At 45.0% G+C, this 25382-nt stretch overlaps 1 long non-coding RNA gene across 1 annotated transcript; it reads right to left on the bottom strand.

Annotated features, from left to right (window-relative positions):
* Positions 1-488: 488 nt before the first annotated feature.
* On the bottom strand, positions 489-18600 carry LOC138667362 (uncharacterized). The gene is made up of 4 exons (XR_011318726.1): positions 18562-18600; positions 14144-14263; positions 1280-1412; positions 489-942 (listed from the first exon to the last, which is right to left on the bottom strand). It is a non-coding gene; the product is annotated as an uncharacterized lncRNA (long non-coding RNA).
* Between the last annotated feature and the right edge of the window lie 6782 nt (positions 18601-25382).

Genomic DNA, 25382 nt, shown 5'->3' with positions numbered 1-25382 from the left:
TGATTATTCAAAAAAAAAAATTTCTGATGAAGGTCTTGTGATTAGACCGAAAACGTTTAAAAATGTTGAATTGGATGCACCAAATAAACAAATTGTTCACTTCTTATCTTGCAAAAGTTATCTCCTGACTGCCAAGTAATAATGGATAGGTGTCAGAATTGACGCCTCTCCATTATTAATCTGGCTTAATGTCACCTTACAATAGCAAGGTGACATTAACCCTTCATTACCCCATATCCCACCGCTACACGGGAATGAGAAGAGAGTGGCCAAGTGCCAGAATAGGCGCATCTTACAGATGTGCCTTTTCTGGGGTGGCTGGGGGCAGATGTTTTTAGCCAGGGGGGGCAATAACCATGGACCCTCTCCAGGCTATTAATATCTGCCCTCATTCACTGGCTTTACCATTCTGGCGGAGAAAATTGAGCGGGAGCCCACGCCAATTTTTTCCATGATTTAACCCTTAAATTTAATAGCTAGAGCGCCGAAATTTTGCACATACACACTACTAACATTAGTAGTGTGTAATATGCAAAAAAAGGGGGATATAACATGGTTTACTGTATGTAAACCATGTCTCATATCATGTCGGGTTTAGGCAGGAGAAATGAAAAGCCGACAATTGAATTACTGGCTTTTCAACATTATCGCGCTGAAGCAAATATAAAAAAAGAAAATTTCCCATTGACTTTGCATTGGGTTTCGTGTTTCGGCCGATCCCCGACCCCGATTTTTCAATAAGATCGGCCGATTTCACTCGACCCGACTTTTGAGAAAGTCGGGTTTCGTGAAACCCGACTCGACCTCAAAAAATGAAAAGTCGCTCAACCCTAGATGTAATGTGATGTCATCAGAATCTCTCACCTCTCCAGTAAGCCGGAAGAGGATCTCTAGGGTGAGGTGTAATATCCTCTCCGCCATCTTGTCCCTGTCCATATCCATCTGTGATGGGTAAATCAGGAAAATCCTCTCACTGAGAGGATCTGATATTATAGGGACCTGAATAGGAAGACCACGAGCTGCTGTAATATCATAAAGAATTCAGTGTAATAATACAATAACTGTACACAATAAGGGAAAACATATCATTACAGTAGATTGAGCGTGTAGATGTTATATTCTCTAGTCTAGTATGGTCGGGAACATAAGCTGAATTGCTGACTAATCTCCTACATGCATTTTTCAGTGTTTGTCATGACAGAACGGTTCGAGGATTATTAGAAATAATAGATTTCCTACCAATTAGAAGGGACACCTGTGGATATTGGATGTTTTTTACCTGCTACAATTCTGGCATGATTTACTCGGTAAAATGCCTTTGTGGTAAAGTGGACGATCAATTAATATCAGAATGAACAAACATTGCTCCTCTATTCCGCTCTATGAATTTAGGATGAAATCCACTGCAGCCACTGCAAGAAAAAGAATGAAAAAGAGCAGAAGTTTGGTGAGACCACTGTGGCCGGACATTTCTCAGAGATGGTGATAAAAGTTCTGATCTCTGATGGTCGGTGTTAGAAGACGCGACCGCAGCAAATTCACAATCTCAACACAGGAAACTTTTTTCGATTTCCCTGGAATCATTTTCTCACAAAGGGTTAAATGAAGTTTGTAACTTTGATATCTTTCTATGAAGCTTCTTCTCTGAACTTATTCCTCTGTTTTCTGCCGTATTTCTATTACTCTCCAGAATCAGGAATCTATTAAGTCCTATAGAAACTGAGAAGAATCATTTCTAATTCTGTGTTTCCAGGATTCTTCTTGTGGGAATTGGCTGCGATATCCCCTGTGCAATATATTTCTGGTATTATTAGTTTATAATATAGTAATTCAATGGTTGTGAGGTGGATGTTTGTTAATCTCCCTTTTCTCTTGTTTTCTCGTGTTATGTATTATTTTTATGTAACGTACAGTATGTGCATTTGTTCTGACATTTGACATCTGATGGGTCTTACATCGCGGATTTGAAAGGATCTTCTCCTGAATTTTTTAATAGGACTTACAGGTGGAACCAGTCCTGAAAGCAGAATATCCAGCAAGTATTAGTCATATATTCATGAAGATTCCCCGAAGTGTCATCAATTGTATCTAGCAAAATGCTTGAGTCCTGGTTACTCAAATCCAGTAGGTTGGAGAGCCTTGCCTCGAGTACCGAGTATAATGAAAGTCAATGAGAATCTCAAACATTTTTCCAGAAGACTCTAACAAGAGGGCAGGAAAATTGCTGAAAAGGATTGAAACAGCACTCAAATGGAATAGGAACAGCATTGAGAAGATGCCTGAACACATCTCTGACTTCCAGGTCACAGTCTGTCCTGGAGTGACCTATGAAGCTTTTTATCTCAGAACAAGGCTCAAAAGGTTGTACTACAGAATTGGTGGACCTCGTAGGAGTGCTATGGACTATGTCGGAGCTATGGGGCTAATAAATTGGTGAATGAGCGACTGTCTCTTGTCTTTATTCATTTAACTCTCTTTTAGGCCTTTCAGGTTTCCATTTGTGGACTGCATCGGAATGCTTGGACTACATTGGGCCAGTATGGCTTTTTAATTTAAATCAATAAATTGGTGAACCAGGAAATCAGGGAGTTTTTTTAAATATACATTTTTGTGTGATAGATACCTTTCTAATATTAATCCCAGGGATTGACGTCAGCTTTCAATACACTGCTGACATCAGTCCCAAAATATATTACTCCTAGTGCTAACATACCAAGGCAATTGGGAAGAGCCGGGCAAAGTGCCAGAATTGGTGCATCTAATGTGATGCGCCAATTCTAGGGGGCTGCAGACTTGCATTTCTATGTGGGGAATGGGCCAATTTGCAGCCGGATAATATCAACCCCCAGCTGTCCGCTTTACCTTGGTTATCAAAAATAGGGAGGATCCCACATAATTTTTTTTATTAATTATTTAATATACTTAAAAAATGTTAAATATGCCCTTTAGTGCAGCATGAAAGGCACTAGAGGGTGAAAATTTATAATATTTAGGGTGGAATGGACATTAATCTAAGCTGTTTCTCCTATAATAATTCTCCCTGAACTGCTTCCAAAGGACATTGTGGTGAGCATCGTTTCACCGGGTCTTATATTAACCCAGTGACACAATACGGCCAGCCAGTCACAGTAACGCCAGTAGCCAACATGGCTAAGGAAATACCGTATATGGCAGGCAATAATACAGAAAAAAACCATTTCAGAAGTATAAGATCAAAATAAGAAATGTAAAAAAGAAATCAATCTAGCAAAGTTATCCAAAGAGAAAGAAATTGCCAGTGACATTAAACTAAATCCCAAAAAATGTTATAAATACATTGTGATGAAACAGCTTTTTCTCTTAATTAACCACACATCCATTTTCAGCAAGCCCAGAAGAATAGACTGTTATCTATTTGTTGACTTTTAAATTTATGTGTTTCTTTCTTTTTGGTTATAAAAACACGGACTTTTGATCCTAGAAGCCTGTAATATTGACTTGTAAGTTGACATTTGATGTAACACATTGTGCTGTTATCCTGGATGACTAGAGATCCACGACAATTAAATAATGATGTTTGCAGGTATGTTGATTACACATTGTACAGGCCAGCTAGCTTGTTGGCTTACAAAATAGAGGAGGAAAAACTATGCAAATGGATTAAATAGTCAAATAATGTGAGTTGATTTAATCACCATTCTTCCCCTTTACCTGTGAACGCTAGCTTAAAGGACACTTGTTAACAATAAAAAGAGGTTAGATGCCTCTGTAACATGAGACAGATATTCAGCCAAGACATCCAAACATCCAAAGAACCAGAGACTCTACAGGAGAGCAACCAAGACATCATAGCTCTATCACGAGGGACACAGAATTGTCATTCTACAGGATGTCAGCTTAGGAGAACATGGCCTGGTTGAAACAATGCAGGTTTCCTCCATTGACCATTGCTGAACCATAGATACATTTGGGGAAGTCAAGATTTGGACCCTCCAGTCACCTGAGCCCCATACATTCGTGAAAGCCAGGAATAGAACCCACCGGTCATCTGGTGTTAGGGCTGGCGTAACGCACCAAATAAATATAATAACAATAAGGTGCATTAGCATCATGGGGTCCACCGTGCAGAGATGTTAACTGCTGATCGGTAATGGCGGAACAAGATGGCGGGTGAACGCTGAACACACGCGGGTTAACCATCACCCGGTGTGCACTGGGGCGAGCTCTGTTACTGCACAGAATCACTGTACCACAGTATACAGATACCATACCCTGTTTGCCCTCACAGGGCACAGCAGAATTATCACTATTGTGGTCACAAGACTCAGCCGCTAGCACACAGGTATGATAATATGAATATGCCATGTTGGAGTATCTACCTAACTTTACAAGACACATGCTGCGGGCCATTCGACCCCCCTTCTCTTCCCTGCCAGCAGCACAGTGGAATTCAAGCCACTCATTGTCCTTCCCCCAGGAATGTCTTTGTTTGGTGATTCCAAAACGTAAAGCATAGAAAGAGGAGTGCATGTCATAATTCAGCCCACTCAGTGATGTCACGACGAGAGGGCATATCTTACCCCTGCTGAGTTATGAGGCAGTGTTGGTCCAGGAAGCGAGCTAACAACAGCTTGACAAGCTGTCCTCATGCATCTAGATATATGGTCGTCCTCCTTCTCCTCAGCCCAAGACCAGTCATGAGATTAAATGACATAACGACATGTAAGTGTTCTTTTTCAATTTTAATCCCTGTTTATTTGTAATTGCATTGTACATACAGTATGTGACCAGGGTGTGGTTGGTCTTCTCTACCAACCCATTTGTCTGGGGATGGAAAGCTGAAAAGAGGTTTAGCTCAATGCTGAGCAGACAACAATGCTCTGTCCAGAACCGAGACGTGAACTGGGGACCCCAGTCACTGACAATTTTGTCAGGCATACCGTGTAGACGCAGAACATGTTTTATAAACAACGCCGCTAAAGCCCATGCAGAAGGTACCCGTGGAAGAGGCACCAAGTGCACATCTTAGAAAAATGGTCGGTGACCACTCAGATAATTGGTACAGTTCCGCGATTTGGGTAAACCCATAACAAAGTCCATCCCGACCATTTCCCAGGGCCTATCCGCCATCGGCAGGTGATACATTAGAGCAGCAGACCGCTGCCAGGGAGACCGATTCTTGGCACAGGAGACACATGCCCGAATATAGTCTCCAACATCACGGTCCATATGCGGCCACCAGTATGACCTTGCCAGGAGCTTAGAAGTCCTTTTGGTCACAAAATGTTCACCCACCCTATTGGAATGAGCCCAAGAGAGAACCTCCGGTCACAAATTTGAAAGGACAAAAGTCTTGCCCAGAGGCACAGACTCTAGCGAAACCAGGGCTATGGTTCTCAGGCTCTCTGAAGGGACAATAAGCAGAGGCTCCTCTCCCTCCTCAGATGAAACTACAGAGTGGGAGAGAACATCGGGATGAGAGTTCTTCTCCCTAGAAAGAAAATGGAGGGTGAAGGGAAATCAGGAGAACAGGGACCATCTGGCCTGGCGAGCATTTAGCCGCTGGGCCGTCTGCAAATAAATGAGGTTGCTATGGTCGGTGAATACTTGGAAGTGGTAACGGGCCCCCTCCAGGAGATCTCTCCACTCTGAAAAGGCCAACTTCACTGTTAGCAACTCCCTGTCCCCGATGAAATAATTCCTCTCTGCCAGTGAGAAGGTCTTGGAGATAAAGAAGCAAGGATGATTCCAACCTCGAGCATCCTTCTGAAAGAGGACAGCTCCAGCACCAACAGAAGAGTCATCCACCTCCATGATAAATGGTTTATCGACATTGGGGTGATGTAAAATGGGAGCGCTAGCGAAGTGTGGCTTTATAGAGAGAAAGGCCTTGGAGGCCTCATTCAACCACAATTTGGGGTTAGCTCCCTTCTTGGTGAGGGCAACCAGTAGAGCTACCAAAGCTGATAAGTGGGGAATGAACTGGCAATAGTAATTCATGAACCCCATAAAGCGCTGCACCGCTTTAAGAGAATGGGGTTCTTGTCAGTTCATTACAGACTCTAGTTTGGCAGCATTCATGGCCAATCCCTGGGCCGAGATGATATAGCCCAAAAAAGGCAAGAACTCCTGCTCAAACACGCACTTCTCAAGCTTGCGTAGAGAGAGTTAGTCCGTAGGAGGTCGAAGACTTTGCAGATATCTCTCCAGTGCGAGTCTATATCTGGAGAGTAGATGAGAATATCATCCAGATAGACTATGACTGAGGTGGATAACAGATCCCGGAAGATATAATTCACAATGTCTTGGAAGACGGCAGGTGCATAACAGAGCCTGAAGGGCATCACCAGGTATCCCTAGTGTTAAATGCCATCTTCCACTCTTCCCTCTCACGGATGCATATCAGGTTATAAGGGCCTCTCAGATCTAGTTTAGTAAATACCCAGCCCGCAGGTGACACTGACTTCCTAATGAACTCTCTTGCCAGATTCTTCTTGAAGTACTAAGACATTGCCTCCGTCTCTGGGAGAGATAACGAATAGACTTGACCCCGGGGGGACTCAGCACCAGGCAAGAGATCAATTGGACAGTCATAGGGGCGGTGAGGTGGAAACGTCTCTGCAGCTCTCTTGGAGAATACGTCTGCATATGCCCAATAGTGTTTCAGGAGAGAGGATAGATTTGCGGCACTGCTATAGAAGCCACCTGAATGCACTCCCTCTGACATCTCCCCTCACAAGACTCCCACCATCCCAAAATTCTTCCAGAGGACCACTCAATATGAGGAGAATCGTGGCGTAACCAAGGTTCCCCTAATAAGACCTCATCAATACCCTCAGGTATCACTAATAGGGAGATTATCTCCTGATGGGCTGGAGACATGGTGAGAGTGAGTGTGATGGTCTGATGTGTGATCTGTGAGGGCAGTGTCGACCCATTTACCACTCAGACAGTTATTGGCTTGGTGAGCATCACCAGGGGTATTGCGTGCTGTAGGGCGAGGGCTGAAGACATGAAATTGCCCTCTGCCCCAGAATCCACACAAATCTCTACAGCGTGAGTGGATAAGCCTATCGTAAGTGTCCCCTTGAAGGACAATTTGGAGGAAAATGCCGCTGTGTCTAGAGAGCCTCCTCCTATAGCCACTAGACGCAGACATTTTCCTGACCACTGAGGACATCTGGTAGCAAAATGTCCTGACTGCTGGCAGACATGGCAGGCCATAAGTGCATGAGCAGTCCGGGACTTAGATCCCGCTCATGACACCTCCAGTGCCTCCTGGAGAGTCCAGAGGCTCGGCGAAGTTAGGAGCCAACCAAAATCTCTGCTGACACTGGACTCGTGCCAATGTTCACTCGGAGAAACAAAGGTCGATGCGAGTTGAGATGAATATTAGCTCCTCCAGTGTGGCTGGAATCTCCCTAGTGGCCAGAGCGTCCTTCTCATGGTCAGCAAGCCCTCTCCAAAAAACAGGGATGAGGACTTTATCCGGTCACTCCAGCTCAGATGCTAAAGTCCAGAAGTGGACAGCAAAGTGACTGACCATGGATGAGCCCTGTGTCAATGCCAGCAATTGGAGCGCCGTATCATGAGTGACTTGCGGTCCCACGAAGACCTGCTTCAGAGTGCTCAGAAACCGCTGAGCACTCTGCACCACATGATCGTCGCGCTTGTAGCCCACTCCAATGCCCTGTCTGACAGAAGTGAAATTATAAATCCCACTTTAGCCAGCTCTGAGGGGAAACATGTAGCCAGCAGCTCAAGGTGTATCGCATATTGGTTCACGAATCCCCTACATAACTTGCTATCACCTGAGTACTTATCAGGCAGCGGAAGGCGGGATAAGGTCGGAACAGGGGTGGCAGCCTCACTAGCTGCCTGAACTGCTAGTGCAGTAACATCCACAGCTGAAGGTGTCCACTCAAGAGCTGACAACCTGCTCTCCAGCTGCTGGATGTACCGCTGCATCCACCATTACTAGCCAGACCATGGCGCTAGTATAATGTTAGGGCTGGCGCAACACACCAAATAAATATAACAATAAGGTGTGTTCGCAGCATGGGGTCAACCATGCAGAGATGTTAACTGCTGCACGTTAATGGCGGAACAAGATGGCAGGTAAATACCGAACACACGCAGGTTAACCGTCACCCAGTGTGCACTGCGGTGAGCTCTGTTATACTGCACAGAACCACTGTACCACAATATATAGATACCGTACCCTGTTTACTATCGCAGGGCACAGCAGAATTAGTCCTAGTGTGGTCACAAGACTCAGCCCCTAGGATACGGGGTAGGAATCTATCTGGACCTACTATGCGCACGGCGTCACACTAGCGATACCTAACAGAGACTAACTAATATAACAAGTAATGGTAAACTGACTGAACAGAGAACTAGTCTGAACTGGTGCATACCAAAAAACAGTTAACATAGCAAAAATAGAAATAGAGAAAATTCTCTATTTGCTATGTTAACAGAGACAATTCTCTGTTTGCTATGTTAATTGATTTTTGGTATGGACTAGTTCAGACTAGTTCTCTGTTCAGTCAGTTTACCATTACTTGTTATGTACCATTTTTTCTGACTTGGACACCCCACCCTTAACCATGTTATGATTTTAATCACATCCAAACACATTTGGTTCCGACCTTCCTATAAATACAGGCTTTACCAAGACATTAGCCAGCAATAAGTGTTCACACTAGGCAGTTAGGTCAGTGATCCATGAGATTACCTTGACATTGGTGGACAGGCTCAAATTTTTTGGCCACGTTTTGTGCTACGCATCTCATGTTTTTTTTCATAGATTTCACAAGCGAGGGTGCTATTCACATTTCATGTATCACACATTCACTTGCTTTAGTACAATTAAGTTCAACCATTTCTCTATTTGCTATGTTAATTGATTTTTGGTATCCACTAGTTCAGAATAGTTCTCTGTTCAGTCAGTGTACCATTACCTGTTATGGACACATCTATTCAGCAGCGCAGATTATCTTCACATTAACACGTTCATTCATCTACCTAAGCTTGTCATTACCTCCTCTCCTGCGTGCCACAGGTGGGGTCGTCGGCCCCGTAAGCTCTGAAGTAACACCTGCTGTTATCCCGGCCAGTCAGCAGAAAGGTGAGACTCTGAAATGTGCACCATTTTGAGTATTTTTGAGGGGTTAAATAAATTATTGCCACACTGTTTAACCTCACCCTGTGTTGTCTGAGTAGTATTGTGCCCATGGTAAAAGGAGAGTGGGCATTCGTTGGGATGATCCCTGGTCCATGCAGCGTCGGCTAGCAAACCAGAGCACCCGCTGACTTCCACGTGTCTCCACATTAATCAATGTCAAGGAGAAAAAACAGATAATTTCGTCCCCTTAAAAACGATAATAAGATAATAATAGAGGACAAAGAAAAGGCTGAAATATTAAACAGGCACTTTTCATCCATGTTCCCCAATGAACCGTCTGTTTCAGTTATCATTCAACAAGGCAAAAATCCAAGTTCACCATCTGAAATACTAGCTAAACACAAAGAAGTACTCAGAAGTGTCAGAGCAAAAAACATTGGAGGATGGCTGATGTGGTACCGATATTTAAGAAAGGTAAGAAGGTGGATCCAGGTAAATACCATCTGGTAAGTCTGACATAGTGTGCAAAGTTTTTTAGGGCATCATAAGAGATGACCTGCAGAGATATATTGCAAAGAACAATATAATAACTGACGACCAGCATGGATTCATGAAGGATAAGTCGTGTCTAACTAATATGTTGTATTTCTACAGTATGAGGAGGTGAGTGCAAATCTTGATGTTGATAATGATGTGATTTATCTGGACTTTGCAAAGACATTTGATCCAGTACCACATAGCAGCCTTATGCTGAAGCTATAGAAGCAAGGACTGGAGGAACTATATGGAGATGGGTAAGGAATTGGCTAAATGACCGGAAACAAAGAGTTATCATAAATAGTACGCTCTCTAAATGGGATGTAGTCATTAGTGGGGACTGCAGGGATCTGTGCTAGGACCAATTATTTGTAACCTCTTCATTAATGACCTTGTGGATGGGATTGAGAGTAAAGTGTCAGTCTTTGCTGACGACACCAAACTATGTAGGATATTAAAATCTGACCCTGAAATTACAATATTAAAAATGATCTGGATGAGATGACCGAATGGGCAAACACTTGGCAAATGAGATTTAATATTGATAAATGTAGAGTAATGCACCTAGCATGGCAGATACTGTAACAGCTTTTTTGTATAAATCAGGTTTATTGAAGCAAATAAACAATACAAACAATAGTACAATGCTGAAACAATTGTTAAACTCAGCGGGTTACAGTCCGTAGATCATATAAAAAGAGAGAGTCTCAGCAGGTATTAAATGTAGTTGGCCACTGCCAACGATAACACTCACTTTCAAATTAGTAATTATATTCTTACAGTTGAAACTAATAAGCAGCATCAAAGGCAATCAAGCATTACTAGCTATATTAATCCTTTGTATTAGTGTATAATATCACTAGATATAAAAAGTAAGCAAAAGTAGAAAGAATTAAAGAAACGGAAAGAGGAGGAAAGAAAGAGAAAGAAAAAAAAAAGGGGGGGGGAGAGGAGGGGAAAGGAAAGCGGGTGAAGGTAAGAGGGTGCACTATGCGTGAGGAGTGCAACACCCCTCCCGGGCCGATCCCAAGCCCCACGTAGAGGAGAGAAGAACATTGAGTCATCAACATTGGCTCCAGGCCACAACAGCAAGTCAGAGGATATGGGTCACTGCCGTTACACGAGCGCTCCCAGATCGGCTCCAAATATGAATTAGGACCTGGACAACCATGCATCCAGTTCCGGGGTCTCCCTGAATACAATCCATGAAGCCCAAGTGTTAAAAAATTTCATCGAGTCCCCCATGGATTCACTCATCAACCGTTCCATTCTGTAAATGTTGTTAAGCTCCGCAACAAAGTCGGAGCCTGAGGGGTAACGATCTTGCTTCCAGTATCTAGGAATCAAATTCCTGGCAGCCGTCAGAAAATGTCTGAGAAGACTCCTCTTAAAACCAGATATCGATATGTCACACAGAGACAAGAGAGCTAGTTCCACTGTGGGTTGTATTTTGCGAAAGGCTAATTTGTTATGAAGATCGAAAACCAGCATCCAGAATTTCTTTATGGGTGGGCATTCCCACCAGATATGGACATAAGTCCCTTTTTCTGATGAGCATCTCCAACAGATATCCGGTATCACCGGGAACATGGTGTGAACCTGGCAGGGGCATCTATACCACCTCGACAGAACCTTGTAACTCCTCTCCTGTGATACGGCCGACAGCGAAGTCCTAAAGGTGAACAGTGAAATCTTATCCCTTTCCTCCTGGGATAATGAAATCCCCAAGTCACTCTCCCATTTTGAGAAAAATGTTGGGAAGTCATGTGTTGGAGTCTGACTCTCCTGGAAAAGATTATATAAGAGGGACACCTTATGAGACGGGGGCTCCTCCGTGAGACAAATTTTCTCGAAAGGGGTCGACACCCCCATGGACTTGTTGAGTTTAAATAATGTGCCTATGAAGCGCTTTAGTTTTTCGTAAAAGAACCAAGAGCCCTCAGGAGGTTCCCCCCCTGGTATATCTCCCGCAGGGACTTAATACCTGTCTGGTTTATGAAGTCAAATATAATGGGTTTTGAAGCTCTGTTTTTACTCAGGAAATTTTCCCTACGGAGACCTGCAGGGAAGTGAGGATTGTCGTAGATTGGGGTTAGTGGACCCGGGGCTGTAGAGGTTATAGTATTTCTGCCACTCTGTCGAATAAGTAGAAGCATGTTTCTAGTCATGAATGGAAGGTTCGACCTCGCCCCCTCCCGTGTTCCACAATATCGTCTAAGGATCCCCGTCAACGAGATCGCCCTCCAAGCCCACCCATTTCTTGTTGTTGCTGCTATGATATAGGTCTAATATGCAAGAACCTAATGAGGCACGACTATATACTAGGAAGTCTGGTAGGCCAATTCCCCCCCTCCTCTTGGACCTGCTTAATACAAAGTAAGATATTCTTGATCTAGCATGGGACCAGACCAGTCGGATGACCGCTTTCTTGAGTCGTGAGAAAAAGGACGCGGGAAGATATAATGGGATTGTCTGGAAATAATATAAAAGGCGAGGCAACAAGTCCATTTTAATTACATTAACTCTACCAAACCAGGACAATTGTAATTTATGCCACTTCTCTAAGTCCAGCTCCGCTTTTTGCAACGCCTTTTTAAAATTTGCATCGTACAAACCAGATGTTTTGGCTGTTATTCTGATCCCCAGATATGGAAGTGAATCAAAGCGCCAACCGAACGGGAAAGAGGCTCGCAGCCTACTCACCTCAGATGGTGGTAGGGATATATTTAATGCCATGGATTTATGGGAATTAATTTTAAAATTGCTTAGGTGACCGAATTTCGATAATTCTAGTATAATATTGGGTAAGCTAGTTATGGGGAAGGTAACATATAAGAGGATATCATCGGCAAAAAGCGCCAACTCCGAACTTAATTTAACTCCTCTTATGGAGGGGTTATTGCGTATGGCGGTGGCCAGATATTCCATTGTCAGGATATACAGGAGAGGGGAAAGCGGGCACCCCTGCCTCGTACCATTTCGTATCTCGAACGCGTCCGAAAGGGAGCCATTCACCTTCACCTGGGCGCTGGGGGAGGTATACAAGGCCTTTATTCTGTGCATCATATTTTCTCCCAGACCAATCCCCGCCAGGGCCCGGAACTAAAACTCCCAGTGCACCCTGTCGAAGGCCTTCTCAGCATCGATCGACAGGATACACATGGGGTCGCCCCCCTCCCGTCCCACCCTGTCTATTAAAGAGATGGTCCTAATGGTATTGTCGCGTGCCTCTCTACCCGGGACAAAACCCACCTGGTCTTGGTTTATCACGTGTGGAAGGAGAGGGCTCAATCTATTTGCAATCATCTTCGCATAGATTTTAATGTCTAAATTTATAAGAGATATCGGACGGTAATTATTACATAACGAGGGGTCTTTATCTGGTTTTGGTATGACCGTGATATGAGCGGCCAAAGCCTGAGGGGGAAAGGAACCACCCGAGGAGACCGAATTACACACTTCAAGAAAAATCGGGCTCAATAATGAGGAGAATGATTTATAAAAACCAGCTGAGTTCCCGTCTGGACCCGGACTTTTCCCTTGTTTCAGACCTTTAATAGTTTCCAAGACCTCCTGCAGCGTGAACTCCCCCTCTAGGCCCTGAATCCTGTCCTCCGGTAGAAGGGGTATATTGTTTTGATGTAAATATGTATTGATTTTGTTGTGGAGAGCGGATATGGACAGATCTTTGTAGTGGCCATCTATGTTGTATAAGTCTTTGTAGTAGTCACTGAAGCTTGAGATGATGTCTCTGCCTGGTACTATGTAACTTTTCCCCTTTCCCATTTTTAATGAAGGGGATAAATGTATTTGGGCCCCGTGGGTTGATGTATCTAGCCAAGATCTTGCCACTTTTGTTTCCAAATTGGTAAAAGCGATTTCGGAGCCTTTCTCTGAGGTAGCGTGATTTTTGGTCCAGTAAGGCGAGCAACTTTTGTCTGGTTGTGGACAAGTGTGCGAATGTAACCTCGTTAAGATCTTTTTTGTGTTGTGTTTCTAATTTATGAATTTGGTCTGAGAGTTTAATTATTTCTGCGACCCTCTCCCTCTTCAAACGTGCACCGTGTGAAATAAGAACTCCCTGTATCACGCTTTTCAGGGCCTCCCACTTCATGGGAGAAGATGTGGTGTCCCCCCCGTGGTCTGCTACGAAATTGGATATCGTCCTTTCTACATCGGCTTTGCATTGTGCGTCCTGGAGTAAGTTCTCATTCAGGCGCCACGAAAAGCCCGATTTTGTATTAGAATGGAACAGAATTGATAAGAATATCGGGGCATGGTCCGACCACAAAATCGAACCCATCTCTGCTTCCACTGGGAGATCCAGCAGTTTGTGTGAGATAAAAAAGTAGTCAATTCTGCTGTAGGTGTTATGCACTTGTGAGAAAAAACTGTAATCCTTTGTACCCGGGTGAAGTACCCTCCATATGTCAACTAATCTCATGTCACGCATTTGTTTCCTAATTCGAGCAATTGAAGAAAGCGAGTATGAAGTCTTACCCGAAGAGACGTCTACCACCGGATTCATGGGAATGTTGAAATCGCCCCCCAGTATCACAGGAGAGGAGCCAGCAAATTCCCCGAGTCGCCTCCCACACTCCGCACTGAAGCTCTGCTGACCTTGATTTGGAAAATAGACATTAGCTAAGACCAGTTGATGTGTATCACAGGAAATTTTTAAAAACACATATCTACCATCTGGGTCTATAGAGGAACTCAGCACTTCAGGCACAAAGTTTTTATGAAAAGCTATCGAGACCCCCTTAGATTTGGCATGCGGATTGGAACTGTGGTACCATTTGGGGTAATATTTTGAAACGCAGGGGGGGATAGCCCCAGTTTTAAAATGCGTCTCCTGGAGCATCAGGACCGAAACCTGCTGTTTATGACTTGTGTATAGGACCTGTCTCCTTTTTTCAGGGATATTTAGCCCCTTTACATTAAAGGAGCAAAACTTTAATTTACCCATTATCTGAATGCGTCGCTGTGCGGCAAATTTTTATTGATCTGCCCGGAAGGAGTACCCGCATGGAGAGGAAGTACTTAGAAAGGGGAAGAAAAGGAACGGGAGTGGAGAAAAAAAGGAGAAAAGAAGCAAAGAAAAAAGAAAACATATCTATAATTGCTCTAAAGCCAGAGCTTTGTAGCTCTAACTACAGTAAGGCAAGTTTTGGTAGTATACTACCTGAGAACCCAACCAAAGGGAAGGAAGCCCAAGGAGGAACCATGACCCCCCACCCCCCCACCCAAGAAAATATAAGAAATATCTGTAGGACACATGTCAAAACATCAAGTTAAATATGTCATATAAGTAACAAGACAATTGATTGTCAGTACATGAACCCAAGTGTGAAGTCAAGTCTAAATATAAATCGTGAAAAATGTAAGCGCAGGCCCATTTGTGCAGGCGAATCCTCCCAGTAGGAAGGAGAAAGAGGGGAGGGATAGGAAGAGAGGGTGGGAGAGGTAGGGAAAAAGGGTGGTAAGGAAAGGGGGAGAGAGGAGAGGTGGAAGAAGGGGAGGGAAAGGGATGTCTAGGAGAGGAGGAAGGGGTGGGTCTGGAGGGAGAGCTCCTGCAACGGGCCTATGACTTCTCGCAATCTTCAACACTTGCACTTAAAACACTGAGAACATGAGAATAAAGTGCAAACATAATAAAACTAAGCAGTAAATGCCAGACTATCATAAACGACTTAACAAAAATACAAAAAAGAGAAAAACCAGACTATAAAAGCCTTCAAACAAAACCCACTCCATCAGTAGGCCGAGCTCGCCCTTCTGTACCACCAAACCAGGATGCTAAGTTCTCAAGGCGGATCCGATGGAACCCGCTTGTTGTCTCGTTTCTTGGTTTGTTGAACCTTGAGCCATTTTGGTGGAGCTTCAGGGAGTGTTGGGCTCACGGGCCACTCGGGAAGATTTACCATAGGAAGTTCGAAGGTGCTCAGGAAAGTAGTTAAGTCACAAAGCCTTCGAAAAGAAGCCGACTTGCCTCCCTTAGAGGCCGTTAATTGGAATGGGAACCCCCATCTATATGGAATGTCTCTTCTCTTGAGTTCGGCCAGTAATGGTTTTAGAGCTCTGTGCAGTAATAAAGTACGTCTAGATAGATCAGAAAGAATTAAGATTGGATGATCCTCAAATCTGATGACTTCTTTCCTCCTGGCAGCCGCCATAATGGCTTCTTTGATTCTGTAGTAGTGGATTCTGCATATAACATCACGTGGTCAGGAATCGGAAGTAGGTTTGGGACCCAAAGCGCGATGAATCCTATCGAACTCGATAGAGCCACCATCTTTGTCGTCCAGCAGGTCTAAGAAGATATTTTGTACTGTACGGTCCAGATCAGAAAAACCGACCGATTCTGGGAGGCCTCGTATGCGAATGTTATTCCGTCTATTACGGTTTTCGAGGTCCTCCATTCCAGATGAGATATCTTCTAGTTTGAGAGTATGATCTATTAACAGTTCCCTATGGGCCTGCAGTTCTCGAAAAATATTCTCGTGTGTTTTTTCAACGTCCTCTATTCGTGTGGTAAATTCTTTCTGCAAGTTGTGGATTTCTTGCTTATATGTATTTTCAAGCCTGCAAGCGAAACCTTCAAGGTCTTTTTTAGTAGGTAGGGCTTTGATGTACTTGCTCAATTCTGCGATGTTCATTTCCTCTGAATCCGCGGTGTCCTCCTCGAAGCCGTCAGCAGACGAGCTACGTGCGCCCACTGAGTCCCTGGACAAGGAGTTATCACGGTTTGTAGTGGGAGTCATTGCAGACCTTGTATTTCTAGTCTGGGGAGTTGAATTTAGATAACGTTTCATGTCTTCAGAAGTAATTTCCCCGATCAATTTTGTTTTCTGTTCAGGGATCTTTCTGGTTTTTCCCATAGATGTCTATGGTAAGTACAGTGTGTCCAAGGTAGTGGTGGGATATGGGGGGTGGAGCGGTCACTCCATAGAACCTAGCACCCCATCAGCAAGCCCGCCCCGGGCCGAGTTCCCAATTTTCAAGGGGGCCGTAGGCCAAGCCCCGTGAGTTGGATCTCAGAATCCAAGGGTAATGGAAGTAATAGGAGTCTGGTGTTATTCCAGATTTTGCCACAAGATGGCAGCAGAGACCTTTAGTGATTTATTTCAGTGTCTTAGATTCAGCGTTTCAACAGTCACTAAAATGCCAAGATATTACATAAAAGGTGATGCCTGCGGAACCAAAGGAGCCAGCCAGGTCTCTTAATTATGTTGCAGGAGTGTGGCTTGAGTGTCAGTATAGCCAGATCCAGAGCGCAATGTCCCCTCAATACTGCTCCCAGCTAGATTGATATTATGTGAGGGTTAAACTGATCCTGAGGGTATGGGACAGCAGGGAATGAGACCCAGGGGCAAGCCACAGAGAGGAGGCCAGCCTGACCTGAGCAGCAGGCGATAAGCACCCCGACCAGGCCGAACAGTCTCTTCCACCAAGGGGTCACAGGCCGTCAGAGAGAGGGCCCAAGATGGCGGCGTATGGCGGGAAAGGAGGGCTGGGAGGGAGAAGAAGACACCCCTGCGTCTCTGCAGATCACTCTCACCAGAGCCCAAAGCCGGGACCAAGAAGGCAGCACGCACCCCAGCAGGCAGATCACCAACCTTCTCCTCAGGTGACCGAGGGCCGACCAGGACTCCGGGTCCACCGATGCAGGAGCACCCAGGTGAGTGATGGGGGAGGCCACAGGGAACAGCGGTGGGTATAGCTGCAGAGGTCGGGCACCAGGGCGCACACCTCAGGCTTAGGGTGCCGGCACCACTAACCTCCGTGCGGTGGGAGCAGGGATGTCTCTCTGTGATGGCGCCTCCTTTCAGCGGCTCCCCTCACCGCGCGGCGAATCCAAGATGGCGCCTCCTCACTCCTCTCGCTTCTCACAGCCGCCGGGGCACAGGAGAGATCCGCTCCTCAGGCACTGGTGCACGCTTCAGCCGGTCCCCTGTGTTCTGCGGTATGGGGGGAGTTCGCCGCTCTTGCCCTCCTCGATCCAGTCTTCAGCCAGCCATCAGGGGGGGAGCGATCTCCCAGCAGGTCCCCAGACCGCCTGTGTGGCTCCGTTGGTTACTGCGGCTCAGCACTGTATTCCACGCTCCAAACGGACAAGGAGCGCTCCCTGGATGATGTGCTGATAGTCCACGACCCTCGGGATAGTAGATGGGTCGTCTAAGGCAGGGATTAGGTTGGATTGGGAAAACCAGCAGGGGAGCTCATGGAGAACACGTCCTGCTCCTTAGGCTGCTGGCCACGCCCCCCACTGTAACAGCTTTTAACAATTGGCTGGATAATTTCCTCAGTACAAGTAACACTGTGGGTTATATATAATTAGTGACAAAATGAACAATTGGTGGAGAAAGGTTGAACTTGATGGACCTAGGTCTTTACTCAACCTTGTAGATTGTGAGCCCTCGTGGGCAGGGCCCTCTCTCCTCCTGTACCAGTTGTGACTTGTATTGTGAAAGATTATTGTACCTATTTTTATTATGTATACCCCTCCTCACATGTACAGCACCATGGAATAAATGGCGCTATAATAATAAATAATGATAATAACCCATGTAACTATGTTTATTGGCTAACAGCCATGAAACATGTGGGGCAGGTTCCTGAGCATGGCACCAAAGCACACGATACTCGATCAAGTGCCGAGCGCGCTCATCACTAGTGTCTACATTATTGTGCTGGAACTAGGAGAGAAATCATCGCATTGTGTGAGAACTTCTCCGGCCTTCTGTCCTCTCACCCTGCAGTGGTCTGAATGGCTCTAATGTGGACTCGGAACCAGCTAAGCCGCATTCTGTCCACAGCTGTTATGTCACTGTTCACCCCACACAGAGACCCCAAAAGAGTCTCCGTGCAGAAGGGGTTAATGTCCCCGCGCTCAGTAATGGGGAATCTCCACATACCTCCACCTGCAGAGCCGCACTCCACATATATGGCTGCTCTGTGCGCACAGGACCTGTGATGAGGTCACAGGAGGGAGGAGTCAGGGGTCACGTGATCCGTAGTGAAGACGCTACATGGAGACTTCTCCTCAGTCAGTGACATTTCCGCCATTATTCGCCCTCACTACTGGCACAATTACCTCGCGCCGCCTTTTCTACACAATCTTCTGTGTGGAATGTAATGTGTGATTTCTCTGGAGACAAATAGACCCCACACATGAGGGAATTATTACCGGTTACCGGACATCTAGTATATGGCGGCATATGATTGTGCTATCGCCTCCACACCAGGAGCTAAAATGCCGAAATCTCGCTTATTTACCCCTTCCAGTGTCCGGCTAAGGGTCATATACGGCCATGCACCTCTCCAGTAACCGTGGGTTTTTTTTCTTAAAAAAAAGATTGGAGAGTTGCGTACATACGAGAGATTAATAAAATCATGGTTCACAATCACAATCCCTGTCCTTTACCCTTTATACATGACCTGTTTAACCAATTATCTGAAGCTAAATGGTTTTCCAAACTTGACTTGAGAGGGGCATATAACCTTAGCAATGTGTTCCCAAAAACATTATTTCTGATAAAGGGGTCCAGTTTCTTAGCGTTTGGCTTGGTTTTTGCTCCAGATTGAGTATCAAGCTGTGTTTTTCCTCAAGCTATCATCCAGAGATTAATTTAGAAACAGAAAGGATGAACCAGGAGGTAAAGCAGCGTTTGAGAGGTTTGGTTTCTTCTAAATAGGAAGATTGGGTGGAATTTCTGCACCTTGCAGAGTTTGTCCTTAGTAATCGTTCCTTTACAGCTACTGGGACCTCGCCTTTTTTTTGCTGCAGGGTTTTTCATCCACTGTTTGGGAACTTTTCTGGGGTGAAATCCTCCATGCCAGAGGAAGAGGGATTATCTTACGGATTAATTAAGGTCTGGCAGAAGGTCAAACGGGGTCTTTTGGTAGCTGTTGATTGGGCCAAGAGATGTGCTAACCACAAACATAGGAAGGCCCTGTGTTTTGGGTGGTTGTCTTAAAAAAATCTACTCTTAAAGGTCACATCTAGGATGCTTGCTCCTAAAGTCATAGGTTCTTATAAAATGATTAAAGGGAATCTGTCACCACTTTTTTGGCATATCATGTAAAAATATCGTTCAATTTAGTGTCAGCTCTGCGTTATACAAGTACTTTTTATACCTCTTGACTCCCCACAAATGATACATAAATATCGTTTTTATTCCTCCCGCGATGTATGTAAATATGCTCGGTCCAGTCCGATGGGCGGGGCTTATTGTCCGTCTCCACCCCTCTCCTCATCTTGCTGTGCGTATTCATTTCTGTGAATATCACAGATAGTGTACAGTTACCGCGCGTGCACATTCAAATGGCCTCTCGCGCGTGCGCAGTATGCTTTGCCCAACTGTGGCCAAAGCATATAATCAGTATTGCGCATGCGCCGGCATAAGCCATGGCTTTCTATGGCCTGGACAAGTATACTTCCTGGCCATAGAACGCAATCTCATATGCCGGCGCATGCACAATACTGTTTTTCGGCTTTGTCCACAGTTGCATGCTTGAGGGACCATTTGAATGCACACGCGTGGTAATTACCCGAAAGGAGGGGGGAGAGATGGACAATAAGCCCCGCCCAATGGACTGGACCGAGCATATTTATATACACTTATATACACTGCGGGAGGACTAAAAACAGTATTTATGTATAATTGGTGGGGAGTCAAGGGGTATAAAAAGTACTTGTAAAACGCAGAGTTAACACTAAATTGAATGATATTTTTACATGATATGCCAAAAAAGTGGTGACAGATTCCCTTTAACATTTTGAATCCTGTGACAGATAAGTTGTTACTTCATATTGCTTGGAGGATCAATATTTCCTTCCAATCATCCCCACTGAAAAAATTTGAGGGGACTCCATGTCTCAAGACATAATTGAGGTGGATTTGGAAGAGGATCAGGAGAATAATGCTGAACGAGTTCTTGGGGTTAGACGGGTCAGGCACCGTCTACATTAAGTGCAAAGATTATGATCCTGAAGATCTCGCCTAGGTTGATTTCTTGGATCTTCATGCGGATCTCTTGGTGAGGGAGTTCCATCAGCGACATTAGACAGTGAGGGCTTCTGAGGGTATGGAGGTTGTTGTGAATTCTGTGGCAGAGCTCCCTCCTGTGGTCACAAGTGGTACTTCGGCTGGTTCTCTCTGTGAGCTTCCGTTGGTGTAGGAAAGTGGTACTGCGGCTTGAGTTTCCTTCCTCAGGTGATGTGGTGAAGTTGTTAGGTGCTTCTCTATTTAACTCCACCTAGTGCTTTGATCCTGGCCTCCAGTCAATGTTCTAGTATTGGACCTGTTTCCTCCTGGATCGTTCCTGTGGCCTGCTGCTCTGCATAGCTAAGTTACTCTTTGCTATTTGTTTGCTGTTTTTTTCTGTCCAGCTTGTCAATTTGTTTTTTTCTGCTTGATGGAAGCTCTGGGACGCAGAGGGTGTACCTCCGTGCCGTTAGTTCGGTACGGAGGGTCTTTTTGCCCCCTTTGCGTGGTTTTTGTAGGGTTTTGTGTTGACCGCAAAGTTACCTTTCCTATCCTCGCTCTGTTCAGAAAGTTGGGCCTCACTTTGCTAAATCTATTTCATCTCTACGTTTGTCTTTTCATCTTAACTCACAGTCATTATATGTGGGGGCTGCCTTTTCCTTTGGGGTATTTCTCTGAGGCAAGGTAGGCTTATTTTCTATCTTCAGGCTAGCTAGTTTCTCAGGCCGTGCCGAGTTGCATAGGCAGCGTTAGGCGCAATCCACGGCTGCCTTTAGTGTGGTTGGAGAGGATTAGGGATTGCGGTCAACAGAGTTCCCACGTCTCAGAGCTCGTTCTTGTTTTTTGGGTTATTGCCAGGTCACTGTATGTGCGCTGACCTCTATGTCCATTGTGGTACTGAATTACCTTTCATAACAGTACTGGAGGCCCAAAGTACTAATGATTCTCAATAGAGGGAAAAAAAGAAGTTCTGAGACCATTTTTTTTTCTTTGCACTGTGTTTTGCCTTTTTTTCCCCTAGACATTTGGGTGGTTCAGGACACAGGTGTAGCAATGGACATTAAAGGTCTGTCTTCATGTGTGGATGAGCTCATGGCAAGAGTACAAAGTATTCAAGACTTTGTGGTTCAGAATTCTATGTTAGAACCGAGAATCCCTATTCCTGATTTGTTTTTTGGAGATAGAACTAAATTTCTGAGTTTCAAAAATAATTGTAAACTATTTCTGGCTTTGAAACCTCGCTCCTCTGGTGACCCAGTTCAACAAGTTAGGATCGTTATTTCTTTTTTGCGTGGCGATCCTCAGGACTGGGCATTTTCCCTTGCGCCAGGGGATCCTGCATTAAGTAATATCGATGCATTTTTCCTGGCGCTCGGATTGCTGTACGATGAGCCTAATTCTGTGGATCAGGCAGAGAAGAATTTGCTGGCTCTGTGTCAGGGTCAGGATGAAATAGAGGTATATTGTCAGAAATTTAGAAAGTGGTCCGTACTCACTCAGTGGAATGAAGGTGCGCTCGCAGCTATTTTCAGAAAAGGTCTCTCTGAAGCCCTTAAGGATGTCATGGTGGGATTTCCTATGCCTGCTGGTCTGAATGAGTCTATGTCTTTGACCATTCAGATCGGTCGACGCTTGCGCGAGCGTAAATCTGTGCACCATTTGGCAGTATTACCTGAGCTTAAACCTGAGCCTATGCAGTGCGATAGGACTTTGACTAGAGTTGAACGGCAAGAACACAGACATCTGAATGGGCTGTGTTTCTACTGTGGTGATTCCACTCATGCTATCTCTGATTGTCCTAAGCGCACTAAGCGGTTCGCTAGGTCTGCCACCATTGGTATGGTACAGTCAAAATTTCTTCTGTCTGTTACCTTGATCTGCTCTTTGTCATCGTATTCTGTCATGGCATTTGTGGACTCAGGCGCTGCTCTGAATTTGATGGACTTGGAGTATGCTAGGCGTTGTGGGTTTTTCTTGGAGCCCTTGCAGTGTCCTATTCCATTGAGAGGAATTGATGCTACGCCTTTGGCCAAGAATAAGCCTCAGTACTGGACCCAGCTGACCATGTGCATGGCTCCTGCACATCAGGAGGTTATTCGCTTTCTGGTGTTGCATAATCTGCATGATGTGGTCGTGTTGGGGTTGCCATGGCTACAAGTCCATAATCCAGTTTTAGATTGGAAATCCATGTCTGTGTCCAGCTGGGGTTGTCAGGGGGTACATGGTGATGTCCCATTTCTGACTATTTCGTCATCCACCCCTTCTGAGGTTCCTGAGTTCTTGTCTGATTACCGGGATTTATTTGATGAGCCCAAGTCCGATACCCTACCTCCGCATAGGGATTGTGATTGTGCTATCGATTTGATTCCTGGTAGTAAATTCCCAAAAGGTCGACTGTTTAATTTATCTGTGCCTGAGCACGCCGCTATGCGGAGTTATGTGAAGGAGTCTTTGGAGAAGGGGCATATTCGCCCGTCATCGTCGCCATTGGGAGCAGGGTTCTTTTTTGTAGCCAAGAAGGATGGTTCACTGAGACCTTGTATAGATTACCGCCTTCTAAATAAGATCACGGTTAAATTTCAGTACCCCTTGCCATTATCTGATTTGTTTGCTCGGATTAAGGGGGCTAGTTGGTTCACCAAGATAGATCTTCGTGGTGCGTATAATCTTGTGCGTATTAAGCGAGGCGATGAGTGGAAAACTGCATTTAATACGCCCGAGGGCCATTTTGAGTATCTAGTAATGCCATTCGGACTTGCCAATGCTCCATCAGTGTTTCAGTCCTTTATGCATGACATCTTCCGAGAGTACCTGGATAAATTCCTGATTGTGTACTTGGATGATATTTTGATCTTCTCGGATGATTGGGAGTCTCATGTGAAGCAGGTCAGAACGGTGTTTCAGGTCCTGCGTGCTAATTCTTTGTTTGTGAAGGGATCAAAGTGTCTCTTTGGTGTTCAGAAGGTTTCATTTTTGGGGTTCATCTTTTCCCCTTCTACTATCGAGATGGATCCTGTTAAGGTCCAAGCCATCCATAATTGGACTCAGCCGACATCTCTGAAAAGTCTGCAAAAGTTCCTGGGCTTTGCTAATTTTTATCGTCGCTTCATCTGCAATTTTTCTAGTATTGCTAAACCAATGACCGATTTGACCAAGAAAGGTGCTGATTTGGTCAATTGGTCTTCTGCTGCGGTGGAAGCTTTTCAAGAGTTGAAGCGTCGTTTTTCTTCTGCCCCTGTGTTGTGTCAACCAGATGTTTCGCTTCCGTTCCAGGTCGAGGTTGATGCTTCTGAGATTGGAGCAGGGGCTGTTTTGTCGCAGAGAAGTTCTGATTGCTCGGTGATGAAACCATGCGCCTTCTTTTCCAGGAAGTTTTCGCCTGCTGAGCGTAATTATGATGTGGGCAATCGAGAGTTGCTGGCCATGAAGTGGGCATTCGAGGAGTGGCGTCTTTGGCTTGAAGGAGCTAAGCATCGCGTGGTGGTCTTGACTGATCATAAGAACTTGACTTATCTCGAGTCCGCCAAGCGGTTGAATCCTAGACAAGCTCGTTGGTCGTTGTTTTTTGCCCGTTTTGACTTTGTGATTTCATACCTTCCGGGCTCTAAAAATGTGAAGGCGGATGCTCTGTCTAGGAGTTTTGTGCCCGACTCTCCGGGTGTATTTGTTTGCTGTTTTTTTCTGTCCAGCTTGTCAATTTGTTTTTTTCTGCTTGCTGGAAGCTCTGGGATGCAGAGGGTGTACTAACGGCACGGAGGGTCTTTTTGCCCCCTTTGCGTGGTTTTTGTAGGGTTTTGTGTTGACCGCAAAGTTACCTTTCCTATCCTCGCTCTGTTCAGAAAGTTGGGCCTCACTTTGCTAAATCTATTTCATCTCTACGTTTGTCTTTTCATCTTAACTCACAGTCATTATATGTGGGGGCTGCCTTTTCCTTTGGGGTATTTCTCTGAGGCAAGGTAGGCTTATTTTCTATCTTCAGGCTAGCTAGTTTCTCAGGCCGTGCCGAGTTGCATAGGCAGCGTTAGGCGCAATCCACGGCTGCCTTTAGTGTGGTTGGAGAGGATTAGGGATTGCGGTCAACAGAGTTCCCACGTCTCAGAGCTCGTTCTTGTTTTTTGGGTTATTGCCAGGTCACTGTATGTGCGCTGACCTCTATGTCCATTGTGGTACTGAATTACCTTTCATAACAGGAGGTCCTTTGTAGAAGGGGGGTACTGTCATGGCTAGGTTTAGAAATTAAATCTGGTGACTTCCTGCTGCATGCTCAGTTATAGGCTATGTGCACACGTTCAGGATTTCTTGCAGAAATTTCCTGAGAAAAACCTGAATTTTTTTGCAAGAAATCTGCATGCGTTTTTTGCACGTTTTTGGTGCGGGTTTTTTTGCCGTTTTTTCCGGACATTTCCCAATACATTATATTGTGGGAAATCCGCAAAAAAACCCCCACAAAATTAATGAACATGCTGAGTTTTTTACTGCAATGCGTTTTTTCGTGGGAAAAAAACGCATCATGTGCACAAAAATTGCGGAATTCATTCTAAATGATGGGATGTATAATGTATGCTGGTTTTTTTGCGGTTTTATAGCGTTTTTATAGCTAAAAAATGTGAAAAATCAGCAACGTGTGCACACAGCCTTAGCGAAGGGATTTTCCCTGCTAGTCAAACACCGTTGTATTTCTGCTGTGTGTTTGTTTGTCTGCCTTCCCAGCACCTTTCTTGTCAGTTAGTTTCTTGGGAGATTATTCT

Source organism: Ranitomeya imitator, chromosome 2 (genome assembly GCF_032444005.1).
Source record: "Ranitomeya imitator isolate aRanImi1 chromosome 2, aRanImi1.pri, whole genome shotgun sequence".
Classification (NCBI taxonomy): Eukaryota; Metazoa; Chordata; class Amphibia; order Anura; family Dendrobatidae; genus Ranitomeya; species Ranitomeya imitator.
The sequence above is the reverse complement of the archived record's forward strand: the minus strand, read 5'-3'. Positions and strand labels throughout refer to the sequence as shown.